Source organism: Mirounga leonina, unplaced genomic scaffold (genome assembly GCF_011800145.1).
Source record: "Mirounga leonina isolate KUSES-001 unplaced genomic scaffold, KU_Mleo_1.0 Mir_178, whole genome shotgun sequence".
Lineage (NCBI taxonomy): Eukaryota > Metazoa > Chordata > Mammalia > Carnivora > Phocidae > Mirounga > Mirounga leonina.
The window spans coordinates 20,123,721-20,136,065 of record NW_023270464.1 but is presented as its reverse complement, the minus strand read 5'-3'; the positions used below and the strand labels follow the sequence as shown (position 1 = coordinate 20,136,065).

Below are 12,345 nucleotides of genomic sequence, written 5' to 3'. Positions count from 1 at the left end.
AAGCACACTCCTTGAGCCCTGTGCCAAGCGCAGATGCTTAACTGACTGAGCCACCCAGCGCCCCTGTCCTCACCTTTCTTGCCCACCATGTGAATCTCCAACTTTCATTTTGAGGTCAAGCATAAGGTGTTGGTAAGTTCTCTGCAAGGTAATGATCATCAGCAAGCCTTGAGAGAGACAAAGCCTCCCTCCACAACCTACAGGCATGAAAGGCATTTCCATCAGCTGTCACCATAAAGCTCTGAAGTCCTACCTATATGATGGATGTTTATCTGTCTTTTTTTCAGGAGAAGAAAACAGTAGTACGAGTTGCCCATTTTGTCTGACAAGTCAGCAATGGCCACAGACACTGAGGTTACTCGGCTTTCTCACAGCTAACATAAAAATAGCTCAGAGAGGAGACTGACAAACTCTTTAGATAACCAAGGGAGTCACACCTGAAAAGCTGCTAGGTATTAGCAGATGATATCCCTGATGCTATGATATGATGTTAATTAATTTGATCTTTCTGAAGAGGAAGGAGTATTCCCCTGTTCCCCACCGTTTACATAACAATTGAATGTTTTATATTCAATTGCAGATTTGAAACTTGGGTCTCCTGGCTCTAACCAGGTCACTACTTTCACTGAACACCTTGTGGACAGTTTAAGATGGCAGAATGATTTATTTACCACTTTAGCTTCCTTTAAAGCATTTAAAGATTTTATTTGTCAGAGAGAGAGAAAGAACGCACAAGCAGGGGGAGGGGCAGAGGAAGAAGCAGGCTCCCCACGGAGCAAGGAGCCCAATGCAGTACTCGATCCCAGGACACTGGGATCAGGACCTGAGCCAAAGGCAGCCGTTCAGCTGACTGAGCCACTCAGGCGTCCCCCCCCCTTTTTTTTTAAAGATTTATTTATTTATTTGAGAGAGCGAGAACGAGAGAGAGAAAGAGTACATGAGAGGGGGGAGGGTTAGAGGGAGAAGCAGGCTCCTCGCCGAGCAGGGAGCCCGATGCGGGACTCGATCCAGGGACTCCAGGATCATGACCTGAGCCGAAGGCAGTCGCTTAACCAACTGAGCCACCCAGGGGCCCCACAGGCGTCCCCTTTAAAGCATTTAAAAATGCACAGCTTTATACTAGCTAAATCGAAGCTCAAAACCCCATTCCATGGGGCACCTGGAGCATGCAACTCTTGATCTTGGGGTCATGAGTTCTAGCTCCTTATTGGGCACAAAGTTTACTTTACACAGACACACACACACACTTTTTTTTTTTTTTTAGGATTTTATATATGTATTTGACAGAGAGAGAGATAGTGAGAGCAGGAACACAAGCAGGGGGAGTGGGAGAGGGAGAAGCAGGCTTCCCGCGGAGCAGGGAGCCCCATGCGGGGCTCGATCCCAGGACCCCCGGATCATGACCTGAGATGAAGGCAGACGCTTAATGACTGAGCCACCCAGGCGCCCACACAAACTTCATTCTATAAACCTAGTTGAGAGAACTAAACTGTAAATACCAATTAGTGGAGGTCAGAGGTTGCATTCTTTGTTTATTCCACAATAAATAAACTTATTCAATGTGCATTCCTTCTTTTTAGTCTGAATTAGCACCCTCTAAAGCTCTTACCAGGCTGTCTTGCTCTGGATCTTTCCCTTGATTTTGCAAACATTCCCTTGTGTAATCAGAGCTTCATGGTTCCATTTCACTTTGTTCAAAGTGTCTACGCACAGACCCTCACCTTTGCCAAACCCACACCATTCCTCTCTCCTGGAACCACAGCCCAGCCACAATCCCCAGGCCTCCTGTTTCTTTAGGGATAGAATAGACAATATTCAGAATTAACAATAGCAACTCTTTATACTCTAGGCAAAAATGGTCATTAATCCTCTTGCTGACCTTTGTTGGATGTCAGCTATTGTGTAGGCAAGAATATCCGGGATACTTAAAATTGTGTCTAGCCGCTTGTACTAAATAGGAACTTTATTTTGTATGTATAAAAAGAATAAAGAGAGGTCTCTTTACCCTTGGCTTCTCATAGTTTTACAGAAAATCACATTAAAGAAGGAAATACTCTTTTATTTTCCCAAATTGATGATAATTATCCCCACCAGTACCTTGTATTCTTCGAAAGAATACACAAAAACAAAATAAAGTACACCTTGTAACTCTCTGATATTGCAGGGATATAGGAGGATTAAAAAAACATATGACTACAGAAACATCTTAAGACAATGAAAGAATTATACAAACATAAAGGAATATTGTTAATTTAGCATTACTTGAGGTTTTAATCTCCTCATAATGCCAGTTGCCAAACCCAATGATCAATCAAATCGTGTGGCAAATCTGGGAGAAAAATCTGGGAACACAGGGAACATCTGGTTGAAATTTCTTGCCAATGGGTGAGAAACACTCTTGTCATAGCTGAAAGTTTTTGTGCTAATTCGATTCTAAATTATTCCATTTTATTGAAGAAGCATTTATGAAGCGTCCTCTGCACCAAGCACTGTGATCACGACCAAAGATACTCAAGTGCAAAAGTGCCTTGAACATAATCCCAACTAGTTCACAGTCTAGTTATTGAGGCCTGCCAACCAAAAACTGTAAATATGTGAAGGAGATATAACAGGGATATGGAAGCAATTAATTCTGAATCGGGGGTCAATTATAAAGAGGGAAGCATAACAGCCATTTATAATTATAAGTTAATGTGCTATGTCTCTCTGGGATATTTCTAATTATGAAATGAAGGACTCTATCTTCTGTTAATAGAATTTCCAATGTCTGTAAAATCTTAATGGAAAGGATTTTTATTTAAACACTGAAGATTGAATATATGCACTCATCTATTATATCTCCAGGAACCCCCCTCCAAAATTACTGTAAAGGATTTTAATAATATTCATAAATCTCCAAACACACAGAAAATAGAAGGCGTGACAACAGACAAGAAATATCTAAATATTGAGAGACTGAAAGCAGATGGTCTAGTGCTATGTGAATTAGCAGATCAGAGATCCCTCAAATTTATACATCAAAAGAAAGGAAGCCAATTTACAAGAGAAAGAGATCATAAAATGGATGCAAATGGTGTCTCTCACTATGAGACATACAGAAAATTTCCAAATACAGTATTGGTTGAAAGTCTGTATGAAAAGAAATCAGACCCTCAGATCCCATTCCCCATGTTATATGACTAAGCAACCTTTCTTTCCCTTCCATGTCAGAAGACTGAAGATTTATTCTCAAGGGGCAGAACCATACAGAACCCACAGGTGGGGTCATCAAGCACAGATGGGAGAAGGGGGAGACGCCATACTGAAAATAGGAGGACACCCTATAGTGAAAATTGAAAGAAACGTTCTTAAAAACTATCAAATAGAAAAGACAAATTTCTTTCAAATAAATGTCAATTATATTGTGTGGGTTTAACATTATTAATGATAAATACCTGAAGACAATGGAGAAAAAAAATTTCAAGTATTGACTGTCCAGTTTGACAATTCTTAATTGTCAAATTGGAATTTTATGTCAGCATGAAAAGTCATTCAAGTGAAATGAAATAAAGATATTTTTAGACATGAAATGAAGTTTAGAGTTTCATTCTCATAAATCAGTCCCGAAAAAAACTACCACAGGATGTACTTTAGGAAGAAGCAAAAACAGCACACAGAGAGGAAGTGAGATGCAACTGGGTAAATTTATGTAACTGCAGAAATATAAAATAATTGACTTTCTTTGCTTCAATTAAGTGAAATTAAAGTTAAAAACAACATTAAAGAAGGTGAGAAACAGTGTTTAATGACTAGTTAGGTTTGTTCAAGGCCTCATCTCATATGGGAAAGTATAGAGATACCGTATAACTTTAGCTAATTTACAGAACTTAATTAACTTTTTTTTTTTTCAATTCTCTTTTTTTTTGGCTCTTGGGGCAATGTCATCATTTCAATATGAAAAAAAAAAGTTAGTTCAACACAAAATAGAAATTTGAAGGGTAGGATTGGACAAAACCAAGGGTGGGGAGAGGAAGGGAATAGCAAAAGGAAGAGATAAGATACTGCCAAAAGACGAAGGGTCTCCTTGTCCCCTCTCTGGAGGAATAACGCCAATATTCAGGTGGCAGTACACACCTTTCCATATATACACAGCAGGGCTGGGGTTTTGTTAAGAAAAGGGGGGAATCGACTTTCTGGGGGTTTTGGGAACAAGGCCAGTCTCTCTTCTCCCTCTTGGCCCCCTTCTCTGACCAGGGGAAAAAGATGGAACCCAACATGTGAAGGAGGTAAAGTGGGAGAGGGAAGGATGGTACTTGACAGAGTGGGGGCAAACCCCTACAAAGGAAACAGCTTGGAACAGAGCTTGGAAGACTAAAAATGGAGATAATATTGTTAACACCTCCCCTGAAGCTGAGAGAGGAGCAGGGAAACACCTGGAAATTAGGACTTCAATAGCCTGGATCCCCCTTTCCAAAACTGCTCTAGAATGGAAAATCTTACCCCTTCCTTATAGGTACCGCTACCTGCTATGAGGTAGCTTGGTTTCCTTTCCCCTGGGCTATCACATGGATGGTGGCCATCAACTGGGTTTGCAGTGCGTGGTTCTAAAGGGGATCCAATGAAACCCAGCTTCCTGGAGAATTATCTTAAAAACCAAGGGAAATATCAAATGGACAGAGAGGAGAAGGGGGCACCAAAAGGAAATACAGGGTCACCCAGAAGGGCAGAAATCTAGGTTTCCCAGAGTGGAAGAGAGGAGACATTTAACAAAAATTAATATTTGAGTGCCTATTATGTGCCATGCACTGTCCTAGGGCCCTCCACTCCAAAAAAGGAAAACAAAAACAAAACAAGATAGAGGAGGGAAATGCAAATTCTGAGGGACAGGAAAGGGGCAGTTGAGGAAGAAGGCTGGGGAGCTGAGAAGCCTGAGGTGATGGTGCTCTGCCTTAGGCCTCTTCTTCTGCAGTGGCATCCTGGTACTGCTGGTACAAGGTCATTCCTGCTGCTCTCAGCTTCAGTGAACTCCATCTGGTCCATGCCCTCACCTGCATACCAGTTGAGATGACCTTGTGCCGGAACATGGCCATGAACTGTCAGACATCATGTTCTTGGCATCAAAGACCTGCCAGGCGAGTTTGGGCACAGTGAGGGCCCCACACTGCTGGCTTCCATGGCTGGTCAGAGGGGCAAAGCCAGGCACAAAGAGGTGGAGATGCAGGAAGGGCACCAACTTGAATGCTGGCTTGTGGAAGCCAGTGCTGAGCTGACCAGGAAATGGGAGGCAGGTGGTGATGCTGCACATGGTGGCTGAGACCAGGTGGTTCAGGTCCCTTCAGCGGGATGTGGTCAGCTTAATGGTGTGGAAGCCGAAGTCCTAAAGGGCCCAGTTGTCCATGCAGTGGGTCTCATCTGTGTTCTCTACCATCTAATGAACAGAGAGGGTGGTGTCGTAGGGCTCAGCCACAGTGTGGGACACTTTGGGTGAGGGTACCACCTGAAGGTGTTCATGATGTGGTCTTGCTGATGAGCAAGGTGCCCGCTCTGGAGCCTGTGCCCCCACCCAGCAAGCGGCTCCAGTGGAAGCCCTGCAGGCAGTCAGGGCTGTCTGCCTCCTTCTACACCACATCCAGGACTGAGGCAACCAGCTTGGCCACTCTACAGAGCAGCCCATGGCCTGCCCCAGACTTACCAAAAACCAGGTTGTCTGGTCTTCACATCTGGCCAAAAGGACCTGAATGAACAGATTCCATAGCCCCAGGTTCTAGATCCACCAAGGCAGCCTCAGGAACATATCTGCCACCTGTAGCTTCATCATAATACACAGAGATGTAGTCCAGCTGCAGGTCACTATAGGTAGGTTCCAGCTGGGTCGATCCTATGCACATCACTGATTACCTCCCAGAACTTGGCACTGATCTGGTTGCTGCACTTACCAGCCTGGATGAGCAAGACTTCTTCATGGTTAAAATTTATTTTATTTTTTTTGTTTGCCTCACGGTTTATATGGGGCAAGAAGATAATAGGTAATTCTTTTTTTCTACGCTGCTAGTCACAGGCTGGAAGGATGGGACGTGCCCCAGAGGCAGAAGGTTTGAACACAGAAGCAGGAAGTTTCTGAGAGTGGAACTTAACTAACTTTAAAGATTTATCTTTAAAATGCACTAATGCTTTGTGCTTCTGAAATATCGGCAATGTTTTATTTCTTTTCTAAGAGTTTACTTATTTATTTATTTTAGAAAGGGGGAGAGGCAGAGGGAGAAAGAGAATCTCAAGCAGACTCCACTCTGAGGTCACAACCCCACCTGGGGTTCCACCCAGGACCCCAAGATCATGACCTGAGCTGAAATCAAGAGTCTGAAGCTTAATCAACTGATCCACCCGGGACCCCCGACAATGTTTTATTTCTTGTACGTGAGTTACGTGAATGCTCAGTTTGTGACAAATTCACTTTTTTGTGTGCAATTTTCTATATGTATATTACACTTCAATATTTTTTTAATTAAGGAAATTTTTTTAAAAATAATAAAAAAATAATTAATAACTTCCAATCTGGCAGAGGGGAAAAACAAAGGAATTTTTAAAAATCTATAAGCCAACAGAGGTAGAAATGGTGGGGTTAAAAAAAGTAAGCAAAGAAAAAATTATGTTAAATAAATAGCACAAAATACGATGAAAGAAATTAATGCAAATAGGTCAGCACTTACAGTAAACATAAAATTAAGTAATCTTTTAAAAGATGCTACTATTTATTGGATTTTCTAAAAACAAACAAACACCTCAGCTACATAATATTTAGAAGAAGAATATTTAAATTACCAGAGAGAGGTTGAAAACACATCTTTGGGGGAAAAAAAAGATTCACTAGATATATTTCTATCTGACTTAGCCATACTAATATTGGGGGGAAATTAAATTTAAGACAAAAACATGAGACAAGATAAAATAGTTCCAAGGACAAATAATATTAGGATATTTTTAATAAACTTCCTTTAGAAACTGATAAATCAAATAGAAAAAAGGATAAAAGAAAAAATAAGATAAAAATTTAAATACTGTATCGAAAAACTTGATCTTAAATAATTCTGCTCCCAAAAGAGAAATGTCCATCTTTATACCATATATTAAACATTCATAAAAATTTGTCAGGTACCATATATGTTATGAAGAAGATTCCTATTCAATAAATATTAAAGAACTATTCCCATATAGTCCAGGTTCCCTGATCACAATGGGACCGAATTAGAAATCAAGCATTACCTCAAAGTTTATAAGAACAATTATTTTAATAATAATAACCACCTCTACCACCATCAGATGCCTAAAGACAGAATTTAATCAATCCACGGGCTTAAAGAAATAATGTTGGAAATTACAAAATAGGTTGCAATATAAGAAAATAATGCTTATCAAATTTATATTGTAAATGATAAATATCATAAAATGAATTTCTTCAAATCAAGGATCAAAGAGGAAAAACAGAGTAAATCCAAAGAAAGAAGATGAATAGAATACACACAAAAAAAGAATAAAAAATAATAAAATAGGAAAAGAGAGATGATCAGCAAACACAAAATAAGAGAAAACTGAGTAATAAACAAACCTCTAACAATCACTACTACATGGAAAAAATATTCACAGCAAAATCATTAATCAGAATAAAGGGAGACAAAATATAACCCTCAAAGCAACAATGCACTAAGAAACTCTCAGAAAACCATGAATATGTATACCCCTAACAACATCACTTCAAAACACAAAAGCAAAAATAATTACAAGGAGAAATCGACAAGATCACAATCATAGTGGGAGTTTTTGTTTCTTCTCTTTTTTCTTAAACATCTCACAAAAGCTGGTAGATCAACTTGGGAAAAAGTTACATATGAGGATTTTTTTGTTGTTGCTGTTAATTTTAGGGTGTTTTTTTGGGGGGTGTATGTGTGTTTACTTTTAATTAATGGAGAACTTAAATTAACATTTTCTATGAAAACATTGTAAGCTAGTCATATACAGGCATAGAAAAATTGACCAAAAAAGGCAAAGAGAAAATGCAAAAGCAGAAGCAGATAGAGAGATGGATAGATAGAGATATATGAATGACAAACACCAGCTCAGTGTATTTGTAATCTTGGAGAGGAAAGGATGGAAATTGGGTTTTGAATGGATACAAGGAGGCTTCAATCCTTATCTTCAATATTTCTTTGTTTAAAAATAAACCAGAAGCAAATATGTAAAAGCATTACAATTTGTCAAGTATTAGCATCAGTTTTAAGCATATTCTTCACATTATTCTCTGCATTACAGTATGTGTGAATTATTTTATGAACAAAACAAATACATGAGTATAATGGCTTGTGGTATACCTGTTATGAAGTGGGAATTATTGAGATTTATTTTTCAAAGATCACTGCTCCCAAGTAAAAGACTATATATGTGTATATATACTTTCATAAAATATAGCACATATAAAGACTATATATGTGTATAAAAGACTATATATGTTAACACTTTTATTTAGAACTACCTTCTTTCCATATATATGAGGACAGTGAGATACTATGGCAGCAACCATACAGTGTTGATGTGTACCCTCAGGTAGTTATGGCACTATAGTAACTGTAAACAGTCTCACTACAGGATCCCAATCAACAACTTGGGTATGGGATCAGGATCCAGTGCCTAACAGTTGACAGGGCTGAGCAGGGTGTGAGGACTGGACCCCAGTCTACCAGGACCGTATCCTCTTCATTGGGATAGGAAGCATAAATCCAGCATGTGTTGGGTGCATCAGTATTCTTCATCCTCAATCCCAATGCTTCAGAAGAGGCTCATTTCATATTTAGTTCCAGGATTGAACACATGACCCAGATCTGGCCAATCAGAGTGCCACATTCCTTCACACCCACTCAATGGCTCTTGGATATGCACATGATTCAAACTGTGCCAATTAAAGCCTGCCCCAGGACTGCTGCTAAAATTGTCAAGGAAGAGGATGAATCCTATCTAGAAGCCATGAGTACTGAAAGGCTATGAATAGTTGAAACTTCTGGTGATCATCTTTTCTATTATCTGGGAAACCTAACCAGGAAAGAGAGGGCAGGTTTAAAGGGAAGAATGCGGAGAGGAGAGGAAGTCCATTGTCCCCTTGTATTTTTCTGATAAATGAGCATTGATTCTCTTTTTGACTTAAGCTAGTTTTCATGAGTTTTTGTCACAAGCAAAAGGGTCCTGGCCCTATTATCCCAGTCATAAAAATCAGGCAAAAACCCTAGTGCTAGCTAAATAAAGATTTTCATGGCCAATGAATGTGCTGATGTAAGAGTAGGCTTACGATCCCAGGGCGGTGATAGATTTTTCAGGGTCATTCATACCTGTTTAACTTTGTGATCAATGGCATACACCTTTGGGGCAGCTAGCAGAATGAAGGTGCAGCCTGTAGCAATGGAACTGGGATTTTTTAATTGTGTGACTACCTAGCCTGAGTATTAGACCCACAGTCTCATCCTCTCTAGGACAGCCCACTAGGACAAACTGAGCTCCTCAGCCCAAAACTGAGACATTATCCTGCAGAACTTATAAAATCAACATGGGAACAGCCAGTGAAGAGGGGAGAATAATACTCAACAATCACCTTTCTTTAAATACAAACATTAGGGAAAGGACAAGATGACCTACAAAACTACTGCTTCTGAGAAGCATCTCCTAAGAGAAGTAAAACCAGAGAGTAAACTTGATGTCCCAGAGACAAGTACTATCCCAGAACCTGAACTAACTTCTGAAGGAAAAACTTAATAAACAGAGTAAAAGGTGATGCTTCCCCCACTCACCTCCTGTCTCAATGTCACAAGAGCCAGGATGCCAGTGAACACCAAAGGTTCTGAGAATAAGGAGCAACCTTTCTGAGAGTGGGGAGGTTTGGGGAATGGTTTGTGGCTCCAGAGAAAGAGGGAAGAGGAGGAGAAAACAACAGAGTGTGAATGAAGCAGTGAAGAGGGAAGACAAGGGTCCTAGGAGGCCAAATGCAGGAGGGGACAAAGGCCAACGGGGTTTTTGAGCACAGGCCTGTAAAGGAAATAATCTGGAAAGCTTTCTTTCGTGGTACCCAGGATGACTACCATCTATCAACAAGCCCTTGGATTGAGTCTACAATGTTCAGGAATGTTTCTCTGAGTGATTTGCAGCAACAAGTGAAGTGAACAGTTTCGCATGTGGATAAATATAGTGTAGAAACCCACGGCATTACAGAAGAAAGTGTATACACTCAGGAGATCATGAGAACTTAAGCCTTAGGAAATCTTGGAAATATCAAGAGACTTTAAAACTTCCACAATTAAGGAGGGTGGGCTCAAAGCACTCTTTTCTGTTTCTCAAGGGGCCATGAGACTCCCCCTGACAAAAGATCATCCTGCTCTATAGATGATGCCATTGTCCCTTGGCGTGTCCAAGTCACCCTGGGTTTCTCACTCTCCCTTGCCACTCACATTCTGCCAGTCTGTCTTCTTCCATGTGTCCTCTAAACATCTCTCAATGTCCTCCCCTCAAGCTCTTTCCTCCCCAAATACTCCTCTTCTTAGCTTGATGACTCTAATCCAGTCACTGTTCAGGTATCCTGTCTCAGAGGAAGTTTCCCTGGACACTCAGACTGAGCAAACTATCCTTCTCCTATATCCCTACACAACCTGGATCATATTCCATAGAATCTGTACCAAGTCATAATGAAACCACCTTTCTGTGTCTCTGACTCCTCAGCACAGCGTAAGCTCTGAAGGAGAAAAAAATTATATTTTTGTATAACCACAGTGCTAGACAAAGAGCCTAGAAAAAGTATATGCTCAAGAGAATTCTGTCAAAATGAATATAATGGAGTTGAATTCAGTGAGGGTGATGATACTGTGATCATCCACATCTCACAGAAGAGGAAACTGAGGCTCAGAGAAGTTACAGAGCAATTCAACCACAGACCTGGAGCTTGTAAGTGATGGAGATGTGGCTTGAACCCAGATCCTCTTATCCCAAAGTCTATGCTATTTTAACACAGCAGATGCCTCCATGAAACAGGGCATTTCGATATTCTTTTTACTTGCAGGATTTCAATCTAATCTTGAGGTCACTTAACTAGTTTGCCATCAGTTTCCTTATCTATAACCCACTGATAAAACCAGTAAGGCTAAATGACAGTCACCAAGATAAAGAGGCAAACTGCAAATCCTGGAATTGGACTTCTAGAATAGGGTGTTCTCATGCAGATAAATAAAAAGGATCGGCCTATAGAAAAATCCACCCCAACTTATCCAAGTTACAAAGTCATCCAAATGCAAAAATTTCCCCACAGCTAACCAGATAGCTCATGATATCTCATGACTTCCTGGCCCTGCAAAAGGCAAAATCTTTCAGAGCCTGCGAGAAAAAAAAATAATAATAAAAGAAAAGAAGAGGAACCCGTTGGTATAACTGAGAAGAGGGTTACAAATGGATTCATCAGAGGAAATTGCTAAAATGCCTACAGGTGTGAGAGGTCCCATATGTTCACTCTACTCAGGAATCCTTCAGGGAAAAAAAATTAAGTTCTCAGAGCAAAGGCAGTCTGCACCCACTCCACGGATGATGAAAAGCACCCAGACCTAATTACTGCATCTGGAGTGACTTCTCAAGTGTAAAGACAACAGAAAGTCTGAGATAAGAAGGGAGGCTGCGCGCTGTCGCAGGTGCCTTGTACAACAATGGGCCCTCGGGAGTGCCTCACGCTGAGCCTTTTTAGACACCACAACAAACTGGAGTAAAAAGCCCTTGTTTTTGTGTTGTTTTTTTATTTATTTTCCCCATGCTTACTCCCTAAACTTTCTTTTAAGTGTATTATGTAGATGATTGATCTAAAAATACCACCCAGGGCACCTGGGTGGCTCAGTAGGTTAAGCATCTGCCTTTGGCTCAGGTCATGATCCCAGAGTCCTGGGATCCACTCCTGCCTCAGACTCCTTGCTCAGCAGGGAGTCTGCGTCTCCCTCTGCCCCTACCCCCACTGCTCAAGCTCGAGCTCTGAGATGGTATAGGCTTGTAAGCCCCTTGCAGGCCCAGATCATTTGAGGACTGCACTGAGGTTAAGGACGGCCAGGCAGGCCTGGGCCAGGAGGAGAAAATGTTCTCTTCCCCTTATCTCATGTTGCAAGTTCTAAATGCCTGGATCAGCAGGAAGTGGCTCTTGCCTAGCTTAAAGTGTGCTTTTCTAATCGGAAGTGTTCTTTCTAAAGACCAAGAACATGTTGTCTCCAAAGGGAGGATGGCTAAGAGAATTCTTTATTCTGCAAGCATAAACAGGATGTATTTTGTTCTTATTGAATTTCGTGTATATTTCACTTCACGGATGTT

At 40.7% G+C, this 12,345-nt stretch overlaps 1 protein-coding gene and 1 pseudogene across 1 annotated transcript in view; both read right to left on the bottom strand.

Annotated features, from left to right (window-relative positions):
* The window catches only part of AGBL1 (ATP/GTP binding protein like 1), an 813,331-nt gene that overhangs the window by 391,641 nt on the left and 409,345 nt on the right, over window positions 1-12,345 (bottom strand). The gene's annotated exons all lie outside the window — the stretch shown is intronic.
* Window positions 3,393-7,089, bottom strand: LOC118023145 (annotated as a pseudogene).